Raw genomic sequence first — 19,621 nt, 5'->3', positions numbered from 1 at the left:
TTTTTCTTCCTCTTCTTACTTTAGTGCCCTAGTGTCAACTCCTAAATTGTACTCAAATTAATTCAAGGCTTTTTCTTTTGGACAATATGTCAATATGAAGATAAAATCTAATACACACCTGGGCAGCATTAGAGAGTCAAGAAGAGATTTTAAAATATATTCTGTTTTCAAAAGATGATTTAGATACAAAAATAAAGACTGTTTAAATAAAAATCCAGATGTCTGCAGCCTGTCATCCCCAAATTCTTACTCTTTCTAGACATCAGATGTTCTTGATTTTCCATATAACTGATTTTATTTCCTTCTATTTTATAATACACTTATACAACAGAACTCTACCAGCGAAAAAAAGGAAAAAGCAAAGAAATGGGAACAAATTTATTATTGGTTTTGCCCTTCTAATTACAGAGGGACTTCAATGAGGAACCATGTGTCAGACAAATCAGAAATCAGATTCAGCCAAACGGTGAAATTTTAATATAAGACACTTTGATATAAGATGCTCTGTTCAGTGAAACTTTTTATTTGCTACAAACAGTCTCTGAGACTTGAAGATCATGAGTGAGCAGTTGCTCTGGTCCTACCAAGCAGATGCCCCGGACACAGCACATATCCCACACCTCAGGGAACCAGGGAAAGCAGAGCTCCATGAATAGCTTAACAAGAGTTTCCGTGTGTCCCAAATTGGCACCTGTGGGACAGAGCTGCCTACACATCTGCTCGGCTGTGTGCACAGGAAACTCCCTCTTTACTCACTTCTTCCTACAATTAGGATCTGGATGACCAAACCACCTCTGGACCAGTACTGATAAGATGAGTAGGAATCTCTCAAAGGAAAATTTCTAGAAGCCAGGAAAATAGGTTGGAGAAGTATTGTGAAATGGTTCCCTGATTTCTACGGTCTCCCCTAGGTATCCCTGACTGGCCCATGCCAGGGAGAGGGCACCAGGCAAGCAGGACTTTCAGTCTGACCAATGGAAAACCCTTGGCACATGTGAACAATACACAAATTAAATGCGCCTTGAGAGTAGAAGGCTGGTCACCTCCCTTGACAGTGAGTTAGTACGCTTATATTTTCATCCTGGGACTCCCCATTTGTCTCTTCCTAACTACTACTCACCTCTCATTTAATATTTTGGAACCAGATGCCACCAGAAGGCAATAAATCAATAAAATTATCATGCAGACAGAAAAAAAAATATTAAAAATCAGCTGAAATAAATTAAAGACAAAAACTATTACATACAAACAGGGAAAATACACATCTAAAAGAGATGTGTAGAGCTATTAGCCAATCCTACCCATCTACGGTTTGATGGGAACAAAATCATGATCACCCCCGCTGTGTTGTTATTAGTTGCTTGCATGGTGATGATACCCAGGGCGCCCACACCCTCAGTGTTTCTCAAAGACAGACAGCAGAGACAGCCTGGTCCTGTGTGCAGAAGAACCACCAAGTGGGGAAACATAAGGAGATGGCAACAAAAGAACAAATATTCTGCACAAGGAATAGAAGGAATTGGCAGAATGGACAAACTAAATCAACAGTAGAAGCCTAATGAGGAAAGAGGAGAGAGAAGGTGTGATTTGAGCAGCAACTTCTCAGTTGTACCTCTTCAGAAATGTCCTCCAGAACACAGATATAATTGGTGCCCAACTCATTAAGTGACTTTTCCACCAAATGAACTCCATCCCACCATCCTCACGCTGATGGCAAACACCCCAGCACCTGACCAAGTGCTTGAAGGTCTGCATATCCAGTCCCCATAATCCACCATGGACTAAAAATGGGCAAAATCCAGTGTCCTGCATATCAGATGAGCTGGGTTTTGTGCAGAGAGCTTTTCTAGGCATGGTTTCAGCTTATGTGCCAAATCACATTGGAAGGTGGGGTTTGTTTTTTTTCTGGAATTATGTATCTGGAAATAGATGACTGCCAGCCTTATGTAAGTGTTTAGGACAGGCAATGAAGAACATATCTGATGGGAACAAGAGGGAAAAAGTAGCTTTTGAGCTGAGGGGTGATTCTTCACAGATTACTTAAACCAGTATACTTTCAACAGCTCTCTAATTTAGTTACACTAGAGACAACTGAGTGAAAAATCAAACTCACAGTACTGGATATTTAATTGCCAAACCTCAGGGACAACTCATTTTTTTTGCCTGAAACAAATTAGGTTTTGAAGGGCTGTAGCACAATCCTCACTTAACATTTCATTCAGAAAACAAATGTACTTGTTGGTTAAGTGGTAGGGTTTGTTCTGTGCTCCCATATGTCAAATTGCTCAGGATCTCTCAACTATTTGAACAAGAAACAAATGTCAGTGACTGCAAATTTGGTCTTGGCTAACGTGACTTCTCTGGGAATTTTCCACTTAGGTGAAGGAACAGTCAAAGTCGAAGGGCAGGGGGAACGGATGTTGGTCCAGTGGGCAAATGATTGGAGGAAACAGCAAACTTCAATTACTCTTCTCTTGAGAAGAATTAGTTATCCTGCTATTAGTGACCCTGCTAGCCAAGTCTTAAAGAAGGTAAGTGGTGATTGCTAGAAAAACTATGTTACAGTTTCAGAGACAACAGCAATTCCTACTTTCTGCCCCTAGATTTTCACCCCTCTGAGGCATCACTGACTTTCGCACCACCATGGAGAAAAGCAAAGCCATGCAGCAGGGAAGACCTGGAGGATCCATGTGTTCTTGCCCCAACATCTCAGAAATGGAAGGAGTTCATCACTGTTGTCTGGAACTAAATTTTTTTTTTTCATATATTCTCTTCAGTGCTGTTCATACTGAAAGTTGGAGTTCAGAGGTGGGGTTTCATATAAGAATAATGCCACTGAATGAAACAGATTTACACCAATATTCAGGAGCTGCTTCCTGGCCTCAGTTCACTTTCTGGCTAGAAGGAGAACCTGTCCTATTTGCTGACATGAAAATTAGAAGGTTGCAGTTGAGTCAATGTTGGGGATTTCTCTGCAAGAGAGGTGCCTGGGCACAACCAACACCTGACAGCATGAGTAAGGTGTCCAAGAACTGGGAGAGGTTTTAGAATGAATCCTTGACTTAACACTCATAAATCCAGGAAAAACAAAATTTCAGATGCATCCCCCCTCTTCCGCATTTGCTATCAACCATTCTAAGCACCCACTTGCTCTGTATGTTGACTGCTGAAAAACCCCTCCATTGCTACTCAGCTGACTTAGTTCCCTGTATAGTAGACTCAGAGCCTGTAATATGGCACTTAAATCCCTTTGTGAGACTGGACCTGAATTCTCAGAAACTCATTCGGGGGGATCAGCCGTTATTTATCAACCACATGAATCACCTGTTGTGCCGGAAGCCAAGATGGTCTGTCACCCTGTAATGAGCAATATTCAAAGGCATAAAGTTCATGTGATTAATTTTCATTTGGATAGTTTGTGATTCAGTGGCATCAAAGAAGGTTTTAAAGACTGAATTTTTTTTTCCTTTTCTTAGGAAAAAAAAGACATGTACATTCCTCCATGTTCACCTAGTTATCATAATTGTCTACTGATGGATCATCTTTTCTTTGGGTTTTTGTTTTTAATTTTTCACTGCATATGGATATGTGACCCTCCTTACTACAGTACTTCCCAGTTTCTGCTCTTCATTTTCCTTTTTTTTTTTTTTAATTCTTTCCCTCCTGGCCATAATAAGACAACAGAAGATAAACGTTTAGCAGTGAATACACAATGGGACAAAATCCATGACTGTACAAATCAATTAATGAAATGCAATATCCACAGAGGCAAACCTATTTATATCAATGACCAATTTTGTCCGGTTATATAGAGATAATAATTAAAAATTTGTTTTATTTTGAAGGAGGTATCAAAGGCATCTGAAGAGAAAAATCACTCATGAATATCCTTGGAGAATTTGCTTAAAAGTTAATTTCAAGTTGTTCTCTCCTCTGAGAGTAGAAGACCCTACTGCACTTCCTAAAAACATATATAATGCTGTGATAAATATGTTAGTACAGCACAATTTCTTATCACAAGTACAACAAAGCCATGCGGGTGGCATCTGTCTCCCCTCATCGTAGGTATCTACCATGAAAATGCCTCCAACTGAGCTGATGTCCTTTGTGTGTCTCTTAGTGAATGCACAGTGTGTACACTTTCAGGATGTGATCACAGTCCTCAATTTTAGACATCTACACTCCATTGGCTCTGTTTACACAATTATTTAGCCTGCCCAGGCTGCCTAGCTCCAGAGTCAGCACTTACCTTTCTCTGGAAATTCCAATTCTGTGGCCATGAGAGCTGTACAGCTGCCAAACATGTCAGCGAAAGGACAGCTATTACCCTTTTTTTGTCACTTCTGGGACACAAAATAATAAAGATGACTGTATTCCAACTGAGACACAAAAGGAAATTTCCCAGACAACTGCTAAATCAGCCTGCAGCAGGAACCAGAATTTTCTCTCACCCTGATTCTCTTGTTCCCTTCAACAGCAGCATCTCTCCAAAGGAGGTAGCACTGTGGACCATGACCTCTTTACCACTGTCTGTTCTTCTGACACACAGGATGTGGGGCTAGATAAAGGGTACAGAAAAGTTGGCTCTCATCAGGATAATCTTTTGTCTTAAGACATCTTCCAAAATAGTAATTTATTTTCCCTAGTCTTATACTGGAGAGAGAAACCACAAGCTCTCCTGCTTTTGCACCAGCATTAAGATACCAACCAATGTTCCTCTTAGAGTAGTAGTGCATGTGAACCAAACAAATATCAACACACTTTTGCCATTTTTGTGAGAAAGGGGATATGAATCTATCACCATAAAATGGGAGAAAATCTTACATCTTCCTCCAAACAAAACTTCCCATATGTTATTTAAACACAGTTGTCTTATGAAATGATTGGCTTCTCTGGCAAACCTAGAAAATGCCACCACATTGAGAGTTAAATTCCAATTATTATTTTTTTTCTAAGTGAATATATTTAGCAGCAATTGTCCTTTTGAATTTCCTGTGCCCAGTGCATCACTGGGAGGTTGACCAATTAATTTTTTTTTCTTCTTTTTTTTTCTGCCTTGCACATTGTGTTACATAAAATAACAAGTCTGCCAGGAATACCAGGCATGACACATCAGTGACTGTGCTAATGAAAGCCTTGGTAGTTCATTACAAACACAGGAGGTGAATACCCCATTGTTATTGCTATAGGAAAGTTTTCAGTATGGATCACAGCTCACTTGGTTTTTTCAGTGTGCAGGAGAAATCAGGTCCAATCTTCTACTGCCATAAGCTGCAAAGCTCCACTGGAGCAATGCTGATTATTTGGTTGTTTTGCCATTTGTTTAGAGGGAGGCTTTTTTAAATGTAATTTTTGTGAGTTTTGTTACCCAGATTTCACCATTGCTATAAGCTCCATGCTCTGTTTCACCGTGGCTCAACTCCTCAGGCTCCCAGCTTGTCTTTGGCACAGTCCGAGGTGCTGATTCAACATCACAGACTTCTTTATAATAGAGCATTTCTTTTAACTGCCAAGTGTTATAGGGCACGGGCTATTGAGCTGATATGAAAATAAAAGGGAGACCTTGAGGTGAAACTTGCAACCTATTTCCCAACCAGGAAAAAGCCTTGAGGTGAACTTTGTCGAGTCTATCACACAACAACAGTCTGTGAAGTGTCAGTTGGACTTGTCCAATCTATGAGATCACACTGCAGCAGCAAACTAACTCACTGTCTTCACAAGCTGCAGAAATAAAGCAATAAAGCAAAGTAGCCCTGGGCAAAACACGTGTGTGTCCTACAGAATGCTGTGGCAGAACTTCATAGTAAATGGAGCATCTTGGGAGGTTACTTAGTCTTTCCTACCCCTCCGGTTACACTTACAATCCTCCTGACAGCAGTTTATCTAGGTTGTCTTAAAGACCTTCTCCAAGGACTGTGATTTTTCTACTCCTTCAGATGACTGATTCCAGCACTTACCGTTAGAAAGGTTTCCTAACATCCAAACTTCCCAAATCTTACTTGTTGCAAATAATGCCCAACAACATGCAACTTGGAAAACAATTTATTCCCTTCCTCTCAAAACTGTGTGAGATTTTAAAAGATTATTAATGTTATTTTTTCTAAACTAATCAACTCACTTTCTTACAAGCTCTCCTCTTTTGGTCTCCTTGACTTCTGTAAATTTAGTTCTTTATTTGATGTTTACATGATTATACCACTATTTTCTCTATAGGATAACCTCCTTTGTACTTCAGACCAGGTTTACAATTCACCACGTTCATCTCAAATTCTAATCTTGCACCTCCAGAGTACTGCTGCCCCTTCTGACTCCATAATGTTTGCAACTTTAACACCTGATCACTAATCCAACACTCAAGACATAAACCAGTTGAAAATAACACAGAAAATAACAAGATGCTAGCAGAGCCACTATCTCAATAACATCCTCGGTTTTGACAATGAAACATTGCTAACTATCTCTCACATGTAGTTTTCCAGCAGTCATGCCCTTACTGTAGTTTCATAATCCTGGATGGTATTGTCCTCCCTTGCTTACAGGAAGAGAAAACTTCGATTCTGAGGAAAAGTTTGACTAAGGTCAAGAGATAACATATCAGTAGCGACTCATCTACACATAAGACATAAAACAAAAGAAAATCCTTAGCGATAGTGTCATTCATCTCATCTGATTTCAGAGAGCTGCCATTATGTTAGTTGCACTTGTTTCCTTTACAGTCAGTGGAGAGAAAGAGGCATTTTTGGCACTTGACTCATTTGAATATGTTTATACACCCACTTCGGATGCATGACACCAGAGACACCATTGACCATGTTGACCAGAACTTTACTATCAAAGTAAACTTTGATATGTAAAACTACTATGCTTATTTGTAAAAAAAATATTATCAGGATTTGCTACATTTCTCCAGGAACACGCGTTGAGCAGGTTGGCACTGGGGAAGCAGTAAGAAGATCTGCCAAAAACTCTACTACAGAAACAAAAGTTACAACTGAGAATGGATTATAGTCTTGTGGACATGAACTGAATCACTTTCCTGGTGTGAAACTCTATATTTAGCCACATGATTAACCAGCACACACGACAGTGAATCTACTGAACCTCAGGAACCTCCTTCTGCAGTTACTTTATGGAGTGAAGAACTATGTGGTCCAGGTCTACAGGCACATGGCAAAATATCTGCAAAGCCTTTAGCTAAGATTTGTCCTTTTTCACCCTGAGACTGATAATGATTACATTCAGTAGCATTTGGTCTTACATAGCCTTGTCAGAAGAGGGAAGGGCCATTTGTCACGTATCTGGCATCCTGCAAACCCTCTTGTGATCTGCATATGAAAGGACTGAAGACTCTAAATGCTACTTTTCATCAGGAGAGTGGATTTAAAGTAAATGCAGTGACCTCCACCCTGACAAAGATCTAGGATGCAAATCCCCTTCAGAAAGTGTCTGTCTTCCTCCGATAGTTATAAACAGACCTCAGATGATCAGCTTAACCTCAGTGCTTTACTTCTAGATGGCTTAAATTAGGTGAAATTAATCTCACCCTCAGTGAAGATGTCAGACAGAGAAAGTTCATCCAAGCCTTGAGTTGTCCATATTTTTAAGCTCAAGTATTTCTTTATATTCAAGTGAATGGAGATGGTGTTTTCTCTAGCATAGCCAAAACACAGCACTGCACACACTGCTCCTCTGTGTTCACTAACATGGTCTCCTAAAGCATCTTTGATGATAAAGCTCTCCTATAAATCAATTGTCTTCTCTCCCTTTTTATTGAAGGTACCACCTGTCTTCCTATTTCTGAATACTCAGGAAAAATAACCATGAACATCTGTGCAGCTTTGAAGGCACAGTTTCATCCCTGTGCCTCTATGGGTACTGTAACTCGCTGTAAAGATAGTTCAACCTTTTTCTGAGCACTTTATTTTGACTTCATTGGGATCACCACCATCTTGCAATGTGAGTCCATATGTGGCTGTGTCACTGTTTGACATGTTCTCTTTCACCTTCTGACCTTCTTTCTTCCTCGTTTTTATCAAACAGATCCTCTTTTTCTTTCCAGGTTTGAAAATCCTGTTCTTTAGAAGTCAGCATCATACGAGAGAGGCGCTCTTCATTGTGGCTTGCTTTATCTCAAAATGAGAACATGAGGACACCAGCAAAGACATAAGTATTGGAACCAATTAAAAAAAGTGAAACAAATATTGCTGAGTAACCCTCCACTATCTCCCTACATGATAACGATCATTGTAAACACCACCATCATTACAACTTGCGATCCCACTTGAATGTAAAAAAAATAGAATTAAGCAAAAATAGATTGGGAGAGATTAATTTTTCCTTGCAGTAGTAGTTCTAAATAAATTCACACTCATGATACAAATATTTATAGGAACCACCATTTTCCTTCCTTCTAGAAAAAGATCCATGTGGAGAATCACGGAGTCTATCTAGAAAGTTTGCCAAAAAAACAGTCAACCTAAGTTGCTGCAGATATAGTCTGAGATGCACAACTGAAAAAAAAAGTCTACAAATTATATTAGGTCCCAGCTTTCCTTCAGAGAAGCAAAGCTGAGATCTAGGGAGTATTAAAAGTTTTGGCCTTTCCCAAAGTCATCTCTCAGTTTTGTGGCTGCATTCTCATCTCACCAGTAACGAATGGTCCCTATCATATTCCCTCCTATTTTTCAATCTCTTCCTGATGTTATAAGGAAATAAGACTCAAGTGTTAAGTGCACTCAGAGTTGTACTCTGTAAGGGCACACCAGCACCTCACTCTTTGACACTGAGTGTCTTCACACAGATTCACTGATGCTGCATCAGGACGTAAAACAGTGATCCCAGCATAAAATGAGCTTTTCTAGAGCTTGCTGGAGTGGTTTAAGACATGCCTGTATCTAGAGCCATCCCTGCACTGGAAATTCTTCATCCCACAGGTAAACTGGGGTCAGGATCTGTGTTCACAGGAGACTCAAGCATGCTCACAGAGCCGTGACCTAAAATAAACCCTTTGGCTTGGACAAAAATAGATTACGAATGCGCACATCGTGTGGTGGTGCATCTCAGCTAGCTGGGTGGAAGCTGTCCTTTGACAGATGTTAAAAGACGGCCGGAGAGAAACCCACTATGGCTAATGTGGCGTAAAGAGAGCTGGGCCACACCTTTAATTCCATTCCCTTCATCCAATGAAGGCCGGGATAATTATACCCCCACCAAGGTTTGCGGAGCTCTCAGTAATTCCAGACTAAGTATTTATAATCTGCTGTGAAAGTGTGTGTGTGTTTTTGTATCACACAGTTTTCCAAACTTTTTCTTCCAGTAGGACTATCAGAATACTCGTGAGTGGTTCAAAATCTATCTTTGTACGTGCTCACTACTGTTTAGCTAATTACAGCATATAACACATAAGCATTGCATTGATCTGTTGAATTCCCAGAAAGTGAATCAAAAAGAAAAACAAAAACATTGTCATATGCCACAAGATTGCTTTAAAGGGAAGAAGCCATTCTGAGAAACAAGGTCTGGGAGGCAAAACCCAAATAAAATCAAGTCAGCAGTAGGCATATTAATTTAAAATCTGAATGCTTGCTAACAGAGAGAGGGACTTAAGCTGCTTTTGAGTGAAGTGCAGGAGGTTGTAGGCTTGAAAGATTCATCCTTGCTCCACATTCACACTTTGTCATGTGGGTTACACACCAAGAAGACCTGTGTGTCTTCAGGAAGGGTGGAAAAATGAGGAGGAGGGTGACATTCAATGGCTAAGACTTTCTGAACGAGGAAGAAAGAGGAAAAATCGTACACCTGTCTGGTCCATTTCCAATAGCAACCCAACAAAATTTCTGCCATAATGTGGAATAGTGTATCCATTAGCTCCAGGACAATGACAAACAGGAAGAGACTGTGTCAACATTTATCTCCCATCCATGCAAGAGAGGAACACTTGACTTGCACGAGAGTTGGATCAGATCATCATGGAATTGGATGGAGGCTGACTTTCTTCATATATATTTTTGCCTTTGGTGGGCAGGAGGGTAGATGGGAATATCCTACCAAGTCCCTCTGATTGGCCTGAAGGAAAGAGGAGAAGCCCCCTAGTCTGGTGACATCCAGAACTACTCAGGGTTTGACTTCCAGCTTCCAAGGGATTTCTGAGGCAAACATTTAGCCCCCTGCTCCCAATCTGCTCCAACCTGTGGAAGAAGGAGGCATCTTGGATGGAAATATGTATAATGACCAGGGATTTCAGAATTTGCTTTGAGAAAGATGTGTGTCCTGGAAGGATGTGTCTCTGCTCAGCTGGTCATTTGCACACAGACAAGCAACCGAGGCTTAGCAGTGTTCCATAAGTTAAGTCTTTCCCAGTAATTAATCCCCTTTCATGATGGCTAGATCAATGGTGGGAGGAAAAGGAGAGTGAGACTGGACGATTTTCTGTGTTCTGAAAGATGACACAAATAATAGAATCTGGTAGGTTTGAGTAAGCATGTACCTTGGACTACTGAGTCAAAAACATTAATGTAAATAGTAGCTATGGGGGCTTCTTAAATCAACTGTTCTGGAATACAAAGCCTCCCAATCTTCTCAAGCCACAGCTGGATTCCTTAAAAGTCATAGAGAGTTGCCATTGCCACAGAGCAGTGACATTTTTATTAGCAAAGCAGTTGCAGATCTGGACTTGGGAGTGATCCTGTTTTCTTTGGTTATCCACCACCGTAGATCCAGACAAGTGAAGGGCTAGGAAGGGAAAGACAATAATCAAGAAAATGAGCACTGCAAATTTTGGTTCAGCTGTATATGTTTCGTATTAGAATTATTCTAGGACTGAATATGGTGGAAGGAAAAACATCAGTTTATTTGAGAGAGGGAACCTCAAAGGAAATAAAAAAGGAACAGCTGGACTTTGTTGCTTGTATATCCAGGCAGTTTTGGCTGGTAATGTTACTGCACAAATTGAGATGCAAACATTAGCTTGCTAAATAGCTGCTCCCAAAATCTGGTTACATTTGGTGTCTTATACTCTTAAAAAGTAAGAGATATTAGGGTTGTATTGTGAACACAGAAAGAAGTAAAGTAGATGGTTCTCTCTAGAATATCTGCTGCCATCTGGACAGCCTGATCATCCAGTAAGATGTAGGATTTGAATAGAGAGTTCTGATGCTTCAGCTTATCCCAAAAGATAATTCAACTCAAATAATTCAAGGTGTTAGCATGCTAATGTTTATTTTCATTTTGTGTTTTCATCTACTGGAGGGCCACATACGAAGCCTGGTACAAGATTTCTCCAGCCTTCTCAGCGAGATGGGGATGATAGGTTCAGGTAGACCCATTGGGACAGCTTAAGGTTGTGAACCAGGAGTTTTTTTCATCAGATGGCATTGTGCCTTAGCCTTCCTTGCAACAAGCTGAAAAAAATTAAACTTCTTAGACTTCATAGTGAAAGATTTGTTTTCCTGCCCTGGATGGTATTTGCAGTTCTCCTTTGAACTCTCTCCCTTGTTTAGACGTCTTTTCTGAAATGTGTACTCCAGAGCTGGATACATCACTTAACAAACATTTTAAATGTTGTAGTTTATAGAAGTAAGGTCACCCTCTGTCTTCTACTGAATATTCTCTATGTACATCCAAAAGTTGGACTTCTTTTTGTAACAGTTCATGTTGAGACAGTTATTGATGCTTCATTTGCCACTTGCCAGATAAATGTCTCCCCTCCCACATATAAAACCTGCAGCCTTGTCTCCCAGACCTATTACCCTCAGTTTGACTTATCAAAACAAATTTGATTGGACTGTGAATATTTAGACATTCCTGTCTTATTGAACATTTACTAATCTACCTTTTTTATGATACCAGCAAACTGAACTCACAAAAGTACGTTCTCATGGAGTGGTTCCTAAACATAATAGCATTGGAGCAAGATTATCTTCAGCTTTTTCTCTCTTAGATACTCTCCTGAAGCCCTGAGAACTTGAAAGATCTCTGGAAAAGTGGATGATGTAAAGTGACTGGTTGACATGACAAATCACTCCCAATAAGGGTCTCTTCTGCTAATCGTATTTATTCTTGAGGGTCCTTCACTTTCTCATCAGGGGAACAGATAACTGTACTCCCGTTGGCTCATTAAGCAACATTCTGTCTAGTCTTTCCATTTTTTAATATATAATCTTTATTTTAGTACTAGGATAACTTGTCATTCCTACCCCATTCTGGAGGTCTTTTTAGTTCTGTCTGATGTCTACTGAGTTTAAGCTCAACAGTTTCTCAGTTCTCTCCTTTGTATCCATGTCTGTAACTTTTCCTGTGGAAGATTCTCTTCAGATGCTCTATTTATTGCTTCTGGTTTTGAAGATATACTTTGTTTTTTCCAAGTCTCAAGTTCCTGATGTTTGTATATTCCACAGTCACCCCTTATCTCTTGACTCTTCTGCACTTATGTGCAATCTTCAGAAGTGTTGGGAAAACAAAAAAAAAAAAAAAATCCAAATCATTCCGTCATACTCTTTGCAAAGTGGCAGGAACTTCACGGTCACCAGGACTCTTCAGTTCCATCAGGATTATCAACATGATGAGATGCTTTGATACACACAGAAGTTTCTAGCATTTTCTGTGTGAATCTTTATGGCAAAAGCTGTAGTTACAAGTAGTCAGGATCTTGTGCTAAATCAGACTTGCAGAACAAGCAACTGATGAAATCACATCTCTGGCTCACTGCAATGTGTCCACATGGTCTGGAGAGTGGATGAGGAATGGCTGGGCTTCATGGCTCACATTCCCGTCCTCCCATGAGTTCAGCAATACTTCAACATTCTACAGCAATTCCAGCATTATGGGTTTCTGTCATGGTAAGGACAGGAATCAGGGCACTTGAGAAGTGGGGGCTCAGGGTCTCACAATGCAGTTGAGGTCCAGCTGAAACTATAGATCTTCTAAACATTCATCTGCATTGACTTTTCCAGGATAAATGCTCAGTGTGGCTCATTCTAGCCATAAAATCTATGAAGGAAGGGGAGAATAACACATAATGCAGAGTCCTAAATTATGAAGATCTTTTATGGTTATAGAAACTTTTGCCTGCACAGTGGTGGGTACTGAACTGCCCAGAGAGCACATACACTGCCAATTACCTACAGTCTTGATATCTTTGGCAGGATAGCATAAATAATGTCTCTCCTAGAATAACATGTTCTTGAACTGTTTCCCCAGTGTATTTTCTGCACATATGTTTCCCATCAGTAGCAGACAGGGAAGTCTTACCCGAGAGGCACTGGTATATCCAGTTTACAGAGGTGAAAGGAGAAAAAATGAAAGATTTCTAACACTGTCTTTGATTCTGGTTTGCAACCTTTCTGATCAGGGTCATCCTTTGTTACAGTACTTTTTGTTTGTTTGTGTGTGTGTGTGTGTGAAAATATTAAACATAATTATAATTGAAATATAATTATACAATAAAACAAAGGACCCCTTTATATCAGTCACTCTGAGGCAATCCCAGCGTCAGCGGATGTGGGGGTAGAAATGTATCATGTACAGGACAAAGGGCAACGGTTTAAAGCCGAAATAAGGTAGACGTAGATGAGATATTAGGAAGAAAATATTTCCTGTGAGGGTGGTGAGGCAGTGGCCCAGGTTGCCCAGAGAAGCTGTGGATGCCCCATCCCTGGAGGGGTTCAAGGCCAGGCTGGATGAGGCTTTGGGCAACCTGGGCTAGTGGGAGGTGTCCCTGCCCATGGAAGGGGGTTGGAACTCGATGATCTTTCAGGTCCCTTCCAACCCAAACCATTCTGTGATTCTATGATTCTATGATATTTAGCCATAAGGAACCCTCACCTAATTCCCCTAATTCCCTTTGGAAGCCTCTCTGACACACACACAGGCTTGTGTTAGCACTTTCCACCTTGACAAACATACAGGGCTGGCACAACCTCATTCCAGGGATGGAAACATAATTAACGGTGTGTCAGAATGACTCACATCACCACTTACCTCATGTTTCTCCTACATCTTAACTCTGCATAGTCTCATTTTCCAGCTGCCACCCCTGTGCAGGTGGCATACAGACCTGTCCACTCTCAATTCTCATCCTGCTCAGTGTGGCTCTTTCTCTTCACCTCCCTTTGAGGAAACAGACACAAGCTGCAAAGTTTCATAGTTTTCAGTTTCCGTGCTTTTGGGAAAGATTGCCACATCATTAGCTATCTGCTGTGGGCAGATCCCACAGGACACCAGCGCACCTTATTCTAGTAAATATATTATTGGAAATTACTTTTTCTGTCCATCCACAGAAGGGCAAGTCTCCTTTGGGCTCTTATCATCCTGTATCTTTTTTTCTTGGATTTTAACCTACACAACCTTACCTTGCCACTGCACATCCTGAATTTTCCTCCACCTTTCCTTAACTGGGAGCTATTGATATGTCATCTTTCTCCTCTGATCCCTCACCTCACTCCTTTTCTATCATATGAAACAAACTGCTTGTTTTCAGTCTCAGAGCCTTTCATGGAGGATATATATCTTCTTTTCATTCAGTATTAACAAGCTGACACAAACCTCTAAGCAGGCAATGATGACAAACCTCTTTACCTATTTGTTTGATTTTCAAGTAATCTCATCTTAGACTCTTTTTCCAGGTTGTATTTATACACACCAAAAAATTATTTGCATGTACGTTCTAAAATTTTTGTTGTTCTTTATGTGAGAATGGTTGAGATTGGAAGGGATCTCTGGAAGTCATCTGGTCCGACCCCTCCGCTCAAGCAGGGCCACCTAGAGCTGGTTGCTCAGGACCATGTCCAGATGGCTTTTGGATATCTCCAAGAATGGAGACTCCACTATGTCTCTCTTTGAACCCAGTTTTCACTGTGAAGCCTGCAAAGCACATGAGAACAGATAGCTTGTGATGAGCTGAGAGACAGCCATGAAGAGCAGTCATCCTGTCATTTTCACAGCTGTAACCTGCTCCACGAGGGATGAAGGGTCAAATCTCTGAGGGATGGTTCGCATCTCTGTGATAGCAGCATTAACACCATGCGCCTCAGCATTTTTTTTTTTTTTGTTACACATTTCAGAGTCAGTAACTGCCACTAGCCCAGGTATATATGATCTCTCACAATCTCATTTTCTGTGATCTACCCTTCAGATACGACGCAAACTAGGATTTTGGGGAAATACCTAACAGTGCATTGCTGTGATTAAAACATATCTCTATGGATTATCTTTTTTTCCCCTAGCAATACATTGTTCTGTTATCAGTAGCCCTATAATTTCTCTCCCAAGACAAGCTAAGAAATCATTAGATGTTCATATCTCAAACTGAACACCCCAAAAAGTCTGCCAAAAGAAACAAACCTATACATTGAAAAATTTATTGCCTATGTCAAAATCTGTACCGTTGTTAGGATACCCATTATTTTTTTCTTTTTTTTTTCTTATTTTTTTTTAATCAATGGCTATTTCTGGTGGCATTCAGCTCAAAAAATCACAAATTTAAGTGTTCATGTCTAAATGTAAACTAGGCCTTTATGACCACTTCTATTTAGTTGAGATCTGGGATTTAATTCAGTTACATTAATATAGGCATCAAGGTGGCATATTTTTGAGTCAAGGGCATTTGAGATTCCTTTCCACCTGATAAACAGATGCCATTCCATAAATTTGCAGATCCTCTGTAATGGGCACTGTTCCTGTGTAGATTCACCTGAAATGGCACTAGATGGTATCTTTAGGTAATAAAATAAATTACTGTAACTAATGGAGTCCAGAGACTTTTGAAGCTTTTGTGGTAGGAAATGCATACATTTGACCAGTTGAATTATTCTCTAGACTCCACTGACTATATTGGTGAGACATCCACAGATTGCAATGGGAGATGGGACACAGTTCCATATAGACACTGAATCATAGAATAGTTTGAGTTGGAAGGGACCATGAAGGTCATCCAGATGTAAACATGTAAATATAAGTGTCTTAATCCCTGAGGTGAAACCCAGCACATCTTCCTAGACTACTTACTTCACTGTATGCTGTCTGCATCAATATTTATTGAGAAGGCAGTGTCATATAACAGCTGGAAACACATGTAAAAGAAAAATACCAAATATTTGTCACATATCCTTTTGGAGGTTTTTTTTGTTTGTTTGGTTGGGTATTTTTGTTTTTTTGTTGTTTTTTTTTTTTTTGGGGGGGGGGGGGGGGAGCAGAAGGTTTGGACCTTCCAAGGAAAGTGTAATCAGTATACATTAGGTTTTGTTCAATGGTCAAATGTTACAGGCTATTCCAATTAAATACGAAACTGAAAGGGCCATTTCGAAAGGTTCAGTTTGGTTCTTGTTCCAAGAAACTTCTCTGAAATAATACCTGGATGCAAAAATTAAGAAAGTAGATAGATTCTCTTCAGACTGTTATGAGCCTCTTTTAATTGTAATGTTTATATATTAATTGCATGTTTTCTTACCGCAGTATTTTTATACTCTGCCCAATCTGAATTTAGATCTCTTAAATGTGAAGAGCTACTTCCTACCCTTGGAAAACTGTTCCAGGACCTGACAGATCTCATTATTATAAAGATGTTAATTTAATTAAATTTAAATTACTTTTTTCTTCCATTTTTTTTTATCCTCCTGGCGATACTCCACTGCATTAATGGTGCAGAATCCCATTTCATCTGCTGCATTTATCTCTCATTACTTTAAGATTGCTTTCAGGCCTCTCAAACATTGTTGTATTTATTTTTAAACCTTTTTTTTCATAAATCTTAGTCCTTTCATACCTTTTGCTATGTCTCTGAACTCATTCCAGTCTGTCTGCTTCTCAATGTTTTACATTTGGAAAGTCGTAGTTCACAACAGTTCTTCCAGCCACATCATATGTATTAAGAATTTTAAAAAAATATTTCTGTGGATGGTCTATCTGTATTTTAGGATTATGACGTTGCTACTTCCTGCACACCTAGCATCTCTTATTATTTGACAAACATGAAAATTCTAAGTGCCTGAGTGCTGAGCTGCATCAGTTTCAAAGCAAGCGTTCCCTTCGGTAAGGAGCTGTATCTATTCTGAAGAGAAATAAGAGGTTCTGCATAACGTTTTCCATCATGGATTTACAATAACGTTTGGCAAAGTAATATGCCAGTTATTCATAAGAACAAAAACACAGTGAACTCAAAATATCCAGTCTATTTTTTTTTTTCTTACCACAGGTTAAAATTAGAATAAAATAATCGGCTAGATATAAACTTGGTGAACTTACAGTTTCCAGCTGCATTTTTCCTTTACCACCTGAAAATGGGAAGCTAACTGCCCCGGGTCCAATTTTGAATATGTTTACACAGATGTAAATAAACAATAACAGTGCTGAAACTGATAACATATAGAATGTAAGAATAGCAATTTGAGACCTCTAGGTGATATTATTTGCCAGCATACATTTTTCCAGTACAATAAATGGAAATGATCCAAGAGAAGAAAACAATGAAGCTATCTATGGTGGTGTACTATGAAAGAATAACAGAGAAAAAGCATTGTTTTGGGAGAAAGCAGCTGGAGTTGTAAGGCAGGGAGTTGTAGGATGCTGTAATCAATTCTTGAAAAACCAGAGCATTAATGAATGGGCTATTATATAGCAACTTACTCCAAGGCTTGGTGCTTTTCCAAGTGATTGTCAGCTTCACCCTGCCTGCAGTGTGAACACGTTGGCCCTGGGCCTTTGATTCAAACCTAAAAGTGCTCTTCAAAGATGCTCCTTCCCAGTTTTCCCATACGCAGATTCCTGGTTAGTTCTTCTGCCACCGCAGCTGGCCATGGTCTACAGCGAAGCCGATATTTAGAGAGATTAAATAACATATAAGCTTTCTTTCGGGCAACACCAAACTATGCAAATAACATACTAAGGCATTCCTTGCTATGTGGCAAGCCCACCCTTGTTTTACGTCTCCTGGCACAGGAGAACTCCTCTTGTGTAGGGTCACAACAAAATGCACTTAGGAAGACAACTTTTGATTTTTCAGGGGCGACACCATTTTTAAATTTTTTACCATAACAACAGTCACAGCACTCTTTGATTTTTCTGCACTTCTTACAAGGGACCCATAAAAAGTTAAGTTACAGCAAAATGATCTCAATAGGAATTTTTATGATGACAATGCATGTAAAAAGAGTATGAGAAAAGAGGCAAAAAACAGTCCTAGAAAATGAGAAACAGAAATTAATCAGTGATACATGGCCTTGTTGGGGATACAGAGTGAAAGCAGATTTCTTGCATTGTTTTGAAGGTTTCAAAGAAGGAAAAAATAGCATATTTCAGGCTGGGGTTTTAACTGGTATTTGGAAGACTTCCAGTGGTCACTGTGTGATTGAGCCTTGTGCTTTAAAACAAAATACAAATGGCTTGACAGACCGCTGGGAATTTGTGTAGCCAAAGAAAAGGAGGGGGGGTAGGCAGAGCCACATTCCTAATTCTCTGGGATGGGATGTTAAAGTGCACCAGTCCTTGTCTTTTGTCAATGATTTGTTGTAAAAGCAAATTTGGGGATGTAAAGGACATAGAGCCCATGGAGTGCTCAGAGCATTTCCTGGGTGATCCAATATCCAGGGCTTCAGTGTTTCCTGCTCTGCACACCTACTTTTTCTGTAAAAGCATTCAGAAAATGCTGTTTATATTCTGAGCATGTTAAGTAACAAACGCACAAGACAGACATGTTTAAATTAATAAGAATTTGCACATTATTTTCTAGAATTTATAAATACATTTATTCAGTATAGAGAATTGAAGCGTGAAAATTGTTCTTAAAAAGAAAATCACTTAAAATAATTTTAAAGTAAAAAAAGGACATGAAGGTAGATGATGTAGATATTGATCTTGGTTGAGTTATCACTGACAATGACAGTTGGTATGCACTGAAGAGTGCTAATAATCATACATATCATTTTTTTTAATACACTAGTTGTCAACATGAAAATAAAAACATGGTAGAGAAGCTATTGTTATTTTCTATTATTTTCGCTCAGTGCTGCTGCGAAACGTGTATTACTGGGGCTGTACATCAGTAGTAGTGAGTGTTCAACTGAGCGTGACCCCATGTGATGACAGAAATTATATTTTTAACTTTCTGCCCTTGTTTTTCTGCTTTCTCCTCCATGTTCAAAAGGCGACTATAGAGCCACACTAAAACCAAGTGCGTGTACAAGTCTCTACAGCACTTAACAGCACACGCTATTCAAGAGAATAGCACATGAACCACAATCACGTAGGCTCAGCTTCCCTATACAGTCAGTGGGGAAACCAAGACCCAGATACCGTTGGAAATTTAGCTAGATGTCTTCCGCCAGCACAGGTGAGAAATCAGTGAGCTACAGTATCCCATTCCCACAACAATGGCTAGAGACTGCAACGATGAGGTTCTCAGCTTCAGTATTTCAACTAAGAAGCTTAATGGGTTGAAATCCTTCTCCGATGTTTCTGAAGAGTTGTTAGCCTACCTATTCCAGGAGAAAGTCTGGGGAGCCAGCCACACCATGCTAGACATGATGGTAGCAACTCAATGATGTAAATGGTTGTCTGCTGGAGACATGCCTGGGGCCCTGGACCCATTCATTCTGCTAGTACAAACACAGGCAATTTTAGTCCCGTGGAT

This window comes from Pterocles gutturalis, unplaced genomic scaffold (genome assembly GCF_000699245.1).
Source record: "Pterocles gutturalis isolate BGI_N339 unplaced genomic scaffold, ASM69924v1 scaffold12561, whole genome shotgun sequence".
Lineage (NCBI taxonomy): Eukaryota > Metazoa > Chordata > Aves > Pterocliformes > Pteroclidae > Pterocles > Pterocles gutturalis.
Note: the sequence above shows the minus strand (reverse complement) of the source record.